Source organism: Pagrus pagrus (genome assembly GCF_965226575.1).
Source record: "Pagrus pagrus genome assembly, chromosome: 24".
NCBI classification, from domain to species: Eukaryota; Metazoa; Chordata; class Actinopteri; order Spariformes; family Sparidae; genus Pagrus; species Pagrus pagrus.
Genome location: NC_140206.1, coordinates 10,145,452 through 10,154,674, shown reverse-complemented (window position 1 = coordinate 10,154,674; position 9,223 = coordinate 10,145,452).

The window sequence follows — 9,223 nt, the reverse complement described above, 5'->3', positions numbered from 1 at the left end:
AACATTAAGACTGACAATTTAATCAGTTTTCTTTGCTTTGCTGCTAAAATGACCAAATTCCATTATGGCACACTTTCATCTTATTTTGAAGGCTATGAGACCAGTAGGCCTATAAAGCTGTGAAAACGCTCAGAAGGTGAGTTTATCAGCCAAACAGGAAGCACATGTACCATTCTGAAAAAGAAACATTCACGTCAATCCTTGACAGTAATGCATGGAGCCTTTCCAGGCTCGAGTCAAGCCAAACCTGTGATTTACGGGCGATGCTCCTCATTTCCGGTGAGATGTGGTGACTTGACGCAGCTCGCAGTGAGAAGAGGGGAGAGGAGGGGGGAGGGAGAAGCAGACTGCGGAGATTTGGAGCGGGGAGTCCGGGGAGAGAGGTGAGGGAGTCGGGGGTGTAGTCGATGGAAACCCAATAGTTAAAGCGTTGGAAACAGGCTGAAGTGTTGAAGTAACCATCAACACGACTAAAAGGAAGGAGGGATGCAAGTGAAGGGTGCAAAAAGTTTGGCAGACTGTACTACAGTGCTGGCCTTGTGTGAGAGCTCCCCCTTGTGGTGGAAATTATAAATGACCTGCTGCTGTGACATTATTTTACTGTTAATAAAGGTACATCAATGTGCTGTTACTTTTAGGTCCCCAACCTAGGGCTCTGGCCCCTCTGAAGGGCCACAAGGTAACTGTAGGGGGGACACGAGATGGTTAATTGGCTAGAAAAGCAGCAAAAAATTAATTACCTGACAACTTTTTAGCTTTTACATGATCTTTGGTAAGATTTTATAATAAAGATAATTAATAAGAAGAGAATAATCTTTATCGATTGATCTTCACGACTGAATAAACAAACTGACCTTAAAGGAAAACACACTTTCATACTGTTTTACTTTGTTTATATGTGGCGGACCCTGCCACCTTTCTAGCTTCAAACAGTGTTCTGGGACCTTATTTTCTTCTGAGAACAGCTTGTTTGTTCAGTTATGGAAAAAATACACATTTCTGAGTTTCTGAGAATTATCACCATACCAATATTGTAAATATTAGATTTCAGAGTTTCTGATTTTCTTTTCCAAAACTAATCAATGCACCTTTAAATTGTAAGCGTCAAACTGAAGTGAAGGCACTCTGTTACGCTGTTATTTAAAATTGAATCAATAGCATTCACGTTGTCTTGAAGTCAAGGTTAGGAGAAGAATTGCATGTTTTAATAAAGATTCTCTCAAAAGCACAGAGTGTAGAAGTACTGACTAAGAGCTTTTGTCGACTGTGAGGTTAAAGGTCACCCAATTTACGCAAAAAACACATTTTGTCAGCTGTTTTTTTTATGATTTTGATGAACCAACCATCTAACATCTGAGCTGAGTAGCACCGTAGCATCCATCCTAACATGTACATTATTTCACCAACGGAGGTCAGTAGAGATCTGATCTCAGCTCTGCGGGCGCCGTGGCTTCACGATGGAGGAGTGATGGCGAGTCTTCCCTCCGATCCTCCCTCACTGTCAGAGGAGATGCTGCCTACCGCTGCTGTGATGGAGAGGAGCTGCAGGAGGCGACACAGCCCTTTGCTTTAATGGGGAGCCGGGCGCAGCGGGGTGGATCCACACAGCCACTTGCACATTCACTGCTTGTGCTCGAGGATCAGTCTTAAAATTGCTCTTTGGATGTTTCTTTTAAGCATTAGATTAAAGAATGATTCTCATTCAGGACAATGCAGATGCTTGCGCTGCACTTAAACAAAGTGAAACAAGGCTGGGATGAGAGGTTTTGTTTTAACATCACACAGGCTGTCAAGAAATAACCTGCACGGGCACATCCCAGCCTGTTGAACTCTCCATCAGAGTCCCACTGCTGGAAGACGACCACTATGTGCCATTTCCCCCAGCCGGTCCCCAGACGGCTTCAGTCGACTCCTGATAAATAGAGATTTTAATTCCTCCAGACAGGACCTGTGACTGTCAGTATAGCCTGAGGCAGCCAGGGGAGACTGGTCTCCTCTCAGGCGGTGTTCGGGTAAAGACAGGCAGCTCTCACCAGTGGCATCACAATGAGGCGGTGAAGTTCAGCTGTAGGACAAGATGCTCATGTGCTTGTTTCTGGACTCCCCAACAAAAATCCCAGTTACACTAATTTCTTTCCATGCACTTTTTTTTTTCTCCACTCACTGTAGCCTCCAGGTCAGAGTTATGATGTTTGCTTGAAAATAAAATCCACAGTGTTTGATAAGAGTTTAGCAGAGCGGGAGACACACACACACACACACACACACGGGCAGAGAAGTTGCGGCGTTGCATTAGTCATGCAGTAAAAAGGAGCAGGGGTGTGTGGAGGAAGAGGAGCGGACCTCTCGAGATGAGTAAGCACAGCCCTACACTCAATTTACTGCTTGATTTATGAGTTCATTTCCTGCGCGAAGTTCTCAGCGGGGGTGAGGTGGTATATCTTTCCCACTATAGGTAGCGGTGGCTCCACTTCCCAATCCCCCATGAGACCTACTCTCGCCACTCTAGGCCTTAGTGGGACTATAAATAATGGCCGCTGTAACAAGTACATATTGAACACAGAGACGAGAGGATGCCGAAAACATCTTTATTCATGAAGGGGGTTCTTATCTTCCCCTGCACAGGACGAGATGGATTCAGACCACTCTGCATACCGAAGCGGCGCGTACAGTTGTACTTACTGTATTTATGCTCGCAGCTTAGCATGCGGAGATAGTTTGAAGAATGATCAAGAGGTGAAAAGAGACCTTTGATACAGTTGTTTTTTCTGTCTGAGTGCGCGCGTGCACCGGCTGTTTATAAATCAAAGAGAACTGCATTCGAATGTAGTGACTTTTATCTTTTAGAGTGGTTTTAAAAGGAGATGCAGATGAGTAAAGGAGTAAAGCGATGCCACTGCGACTCACACGCCAGGAACAAGAACTCTTTAAAACCCGCTCGAGTGATTCTGTAAGGAGTACGACTGTGTAAGTGATGAAGGTGTAAAATGCGTAAATCAGAACAAATCAAACAAAATGATAAAGTGAAATAAAATCATTTTGTTGCACGTGTTTCCTCTTTATGTATGCATTGACAGCGCCATAGTTAAATGAAAAACAAACCCAAAACTGGACAAGCTTTTTCTCTTTAATAGGCCTATCCAAATTTAATATATGAGTTTTAGTTTAAACGTTCAAAAATTAACTACAATTATTAATAGAATTGAAAAAATAACAGCTTTGATGTTGGTCGACGTCATCTAAGTACTGTGTTGCAGAGATATCCAATGAAGCTAGCATGCTAACCAGCTAGCCCTGGGCCTGAAAACCTCTTTCTATGGCAGTCTAAAGCTCCTGTGCTAGCGGTAGTCTAACTAGTTGCATGGCTAACTTAGCTAACAAGCTAAAGGCAGTCTGGATGTATAGAACACATTTAGCAGCAGTTAGCAGCAGTTAGCAGTTGATATGCTGCCCCCTGTTTGTTTGGAGTAGACATTCAACAAGTGGTCAATTCTCACATATTGCACCGTTTAAATCAAATCAAGATGAGGAGGTGTATTTTATTTCAGTGATTCAGAGTTCATTGTAGTTAGAAAAAAATCAAATGAAAAAGTTTGAAGTCCAAGTTGCAAACAAGATCCATCAAGGCCGAGTTTGCTTACACAAACACACTTGAAATCACAGCAGTATGACAGAACAACCACAGTCAGTCACCTTTTCATCAATTTTTACTTTAAGTAGCTTTTGTGTTGTGAAAAGTCTGCATGCAGTGCCAGCCTACTCTTCCCGTCCTTTTAAAAGTGCGCTAATCTGTAAAACCAGCCCTCAGTAGTTGCTAGTGAAGTTCAGAGTCTTGCCATAAAAACATCAGGTTGCTGGGGACACATTTAGATCGGAGGACCGGATTAACGACTTGTAACTATCGACCAGCTGTATCATCCCCTTGGATGTATTATAGGTGCTGGATACAGGACTCCTATATGTCTCTGTTCAATTCAATTAATTGTTAATTACATATAACATATAACAATGTTTGTTTGATTTGTTTTTTGGCATTTTTTATCCTCCTTACAGAAAATGTCAGGCAGCCTTGTGTTTAACGCTCATACATGTGGGTGCACGGCAGTGCCAGCTCGCCTCCTTTTTTACAAGAGAATCCAGACAAATGGACGTGTCAGCGCAGCGAGAGCGCTCACCGCCGCCCGACCAACTTAAAGCTGAGCGGCAATCTAGCCTACAACTGCCCACCGGTTTTCATCTCAGACACTTTGTTGTCTATTTTCAACGAGGCAGCCGCAGGGGTCACAAGTGGTGAATCAGCCTTGTGGGAAGGAGAGATGAAAGAGCGCTGCGGTGGGGAGGGGAGAAGGAGTGAAGCATCCCACCGTTTCCTTTCATTGTCCCCTATGAATGTTGCTCAGGTCGTAAGACTTACCAGCACTAAAGAATTATATATAGCAGACAAATGACGAGGTTTGCACGGATTCTTTCTTATCCTCCCACTGAGCGAGGAGGCCCGGGCTCTTTAGGGCAAATCGGCCACAGCAGCAGCAGCAGCAGCAGTGGATCCTTTGGAGGAAACACAGGTAATGGAGATCGAATATATGGAGGGAGTAATGTATGAGGAATGCGCTCATGGGTATAAAACTTAATGCAGACTTCATTGTAAGACAGTATAAAACCCTGCTGGTGTCTGCAGCATTACCAAACCCTGCACATTTTCTCTCGGAGCATCTGATAAATTGTTGTTTGTAGAAGGTAAGGTGTCATTTTGAACACACAAGACTGGGGTCTGCTTGGAACCAACTGTGACTTTTGGTGATCAGAAAGGAAGGCAGGGTGACAACCTTAGCAATACACTTTTCTGTTTTTGCCAAGAGTTTGATGAGAAGATGTGACTCGTAAACCTGTCCGTTCTGTCCGTTAAGTAGAAGAGGAGGAGAGTTAGCTTAGCTTAGCATAAAGACCGGAAGCAGGGGGAAAGAGCTACCAGCCAACACCACCAAAGGTCAATAACTGACAAATAGCTACCTGTACGCAGTGTAGCTAGCTAACTATTAGCTAGCTGAAGCCCGACAGTGGCTAGATGATACTTGATTAGGCCACTTGCTAATGTGCATATTCATTAACTTATTACAGTACATTCTATAGACACAATATACAAGAAGTTTTAAGAAATTAAAGTTACATTTAATGAATCTAAACCTAACTGACTCAATCTAGATTATCATTATAATTTTCAAGCTGCTTATGTAGCTCTAAAACTGTTTTATGGGCTGCTGTTGAGCTTCAGTGCCATGAAATGATACTGAAATAAAATCCCTCCTCTATGCTTTGTGTATTTTGACAAAAATGTCCCTTAAAAAGACGTTAAGGGGTTTTAAAAAGTTGCTATATCAAGTTAGAGAGTTGGCAACACTGGCTGTGGCCTACCACTCCCGCCTGGTTAGCTTAGCTGAACATAAAGACAGGAAGCAGGGGGAAACGGTTAGCTTGGCTTGGTCGAAAATGTTTTAAAAAGAGCCACCTGCCATCACCTCCAAAGCCAAATACTTACCACATTGTGCCGTCCTCAAGATATGTAACATAGCACAAAAGCAACAGCAGAATAAGCTGTTTGGCATTGGCAGAGAAGATTTGGCAAATTTTTCATGGGCGCAGCCCACATACTCAGCTCTGCTGCTCGTCCCACAAATGCATGTTCCTTACAAATGTGGCACCATTTAAAAGGGAAATAAACAGGCTTTCCAACAGTATAAGATTTGTTGCCAAGAAGCATTGTTACAACAAAGAAATAATCTGCCAAACACAAATTTCCTTACTTTTTGTGCTATGTTTATTTACTGTAGTGGGAAACAGCTCCCTGTACGCAGTGTTGTCATCTGTTAGCTAGCTAGAGCCCGAACAGACGCCACATGCCGCTAGAGTTTTAAGATATTAAAGGTAAAGATAAGGAATTTAAACTTCACTGACCTATAATATAGTATATTTAGTAGATATAATAAAGTGTCATGAACAGACAGTGGAATAAAAAAAATAACTCACTACTTTAAGAAGTAAAACTTACAGTGGCTAAAGGGGTCTTGAATCAAATCCAAGACAGTCGGTTGGCAACACTGACTGTACCACTCGTCTAGCGTTTTTGCGCATGCTAGGTGGTTAGCTTAGCTGAACATAAAGACAGGGAGAAGGAGGAAACAGCTAGCCTGGCTGGGTTGAAAGAGACACTCCCCCCGCATGTTTTCACTTGCTTCCAGTCTTTACGCTAAGCTAATTCGCTCCCGATTCTAGCTACAAACCAACAGACAGACGTACTCTTCTAAAATCAAAAGGAGCAGCGTTGTGTGCGTGCTGTGTCGAGGTCTCTTCTTGTTTTAACTGCTGATTTTGTAGCTGCACTCTCCCAACTTGTAATTGTCTGATATGCGAATGGTAAAAAAAAGCGCTGCAGAAACTGCTAATGACAGGAAACCAACAAGGAGGAATCTAATTTCTGTCTCACACTTGCTCAGGCACAGCTCCAGGCAGCTAAAATAGCACCTTGTTATGACATTAGCATTTTCGGCAGTCATTATATCTCCACCATCGCTCTCCTGATTTCTTACCTGGAAGATCTAATTACATCCTCCTCTTAGTATTAAGTTACAGAGCAATTAGTGAACTGCTCATGTGCTCTCCCTGCTCTTAAATATACCTGTTTGACAAGAAGGAGAGTTTTAATTTGAATTAAATTGACTATTATGTTGTAATAGCAGCCTTTCAAATAGCCGTGATGTGTGCTTTATGGATGTGGAGGCACTCGCGTTTAGTTTGGACCACGAGAGGAAGTCTTTGCCCTTGTTTTTGGGAGCCCTATTACAGACTAAATGTTACTTTTGACAGTTTGAACAAATGAGGGAGAGAGCAGAAAAAGAGGAGAGAAGATAACTGTCGCTCTCTTTGAGCTATGGCAGCCATCCAGTATGGGCCTTCTTTGTATTCAGCCGGCACCTCGTTTTTGTGTCAGCGCGGGACAAGAGAAGCACTTAACGTGACATTTAGAGATGCTCAGAGATTCTCTCTGGAGGCCAGAGGGAGGGAGAAAAGAACCAATGATGTTATCGCAGACATGTGTTTTAAATGCCAGGAGGGGTGCTTCGCCAGAGAGCTTTTGGCCACAAAGATAAGAGAATAACCCGGCCTCTGGTCTTGCACCTCTTTGCACCCGTTCTGGGGCTCACGTTAAGCTTTGTCTGAAATGGTTTCATCTCCTTTCTATCAGATATGATCTCTCAAGGCTTACAGGACAATCTTCTTAGATTGTACATTAGGGCTGCTGTTATCCTTAGAAGAAATCCACACATGCACTGTGCATTTTAAATAGTCGGCCACATGATGGGGCACGCTGAGCTTTATGAGTGGGCGACGCAAAGCTTTCTGGGATTCTGAATCTTCACCAGATGGTCGCGATACACATCTTAACTGTGGATCAGAGCCATGTTTAAAGACTCTTTCCCCCTGAATAATATTCAAAAAATCTCCTTTTTCCATTAATACCAGACTAAATATCTCATATTGATGTGGGTTTATCCTGAAGGGACCTCCACAACAAGGCAGCATGAATATTTAAAAGGTAAAGAAAGGTCAGTCTTGGTGCGGACACGGAGATTGAACTAATAAATCATCATTTCTGTGGGCTTGGAAATAAAGCAAACTCGTGCATCGTACCACCGGATACACAAGAACACCGTCGTCGTGTTTTTTAACAAATTAATCCGTATAAATCCTCGAAAATGAGCGTCTGAGTATTTTGCAATTCAAATGTAGCACCGCTCATCCATCTTACAAATGTACCCTACGTCGCGCAGTCTGTCTAAGCGTTTGTGCTCGTGCACAGAACGCCGTGCAGCGATGGATGCGAGGTATGGCGACTGTGCCGTACCCTCCGATAAATCAGGCGCGGGAGTTAGATGTATGAAGATAGAGCTGCATAGTGATGAAGCCGCAGAGTTTAGGAAACAAGGTTGGCTATTCATCACGAGACATTCCTACCCATACATCCGGAGAACTTCCTCAGACTCATTTTTTTCTCTCCGCTCTGACTCGCTCCTGTAGGCTGCGGGGTTTAATGCTTCATCACAGCCTCAGACACCTTGTTGAACGGTTTCCTTGGAAATGGCACCTAATGTGGGAGGAGAGCACAAACAGAAGCATCACAATATTAATACTGTCACTGGTGACAGCTGGATATTGTGGGGCGCTGAAGTGGTTTTAGTGGCTGAGAAAGGCGTCTGATCTGCGTTAACACGCCGTCTCATCTCTGAACATAACCGTCCCTATTTTGCCATTTTCCTTCATCTCCAGCTCCTCTGCTATTTGGCACACGCTCCCTCGCAAACCATTTTTCTCAGCCCGCCACGTGCTTCTATTCTATGTGTGTTTACTCGGGGAGGAATAAATCCATTTGTACATTTCTCGCCATCTCAGGGCCCTTGAATATTTAAGGCTTTGATGTTTGGTTGTCTAATGCATTTACCTAAGCAGCTTGCCATAACCGGCCTCCCAGAGATTCTCCTCGCACGCTTCCCTCCTATTTTCTGCAGTGTGTCTGGATTGCGAAAATAAAGTATCCGTTTGAAGCCTCTCCTTGCTGCCTCTTGGGAAGGTGTTTTCTGTAGATAATGACTTATTTCAATTCACACCTCACCCGAAGAGTGATGCACGATTCCTTTTTTTAATATTTTTTTTTAAACTCGCAAAAGGCTCGAGTACCTGCGAATGTTGTGACATGATTTTAATCATGACCCATTGGCGCGAGAACACATGGCAGATCTGGACGGACATTAATTATTCCGTTTCTATGGCTAACACAACAGAGAGGCCCAGCTGCCAGGTAGCTGGCAATGAAGGGATTTGGAAAAATCGAAGCACAAACGAGGCAGAGGACCGGGACGGTTTCCAGCGCACTTGTGCCTGGAATGTGTGATGACCGAATTCATGCGGCATGCAGTCGGTCTTAAGCAATGCTGCTGTAAATTGGCTGTAAAATACTGAACTGTTGACTGCCAGAGTTATTGGGCACGTGGCCCAGACAGTCCCTGACTCAGCTCAAAGGCATGGTTAACCTGGCACAGACACACACCAGCTGGATGGACCATTAACTGTCATAATCAGTCTGAACCTCACCAGAATGAACTGACGTGCTCGTGTCTGCATCGTTTTCTAATATAGAAGTCAAAACTTAGAGGAAATGGTATTTTTTTGC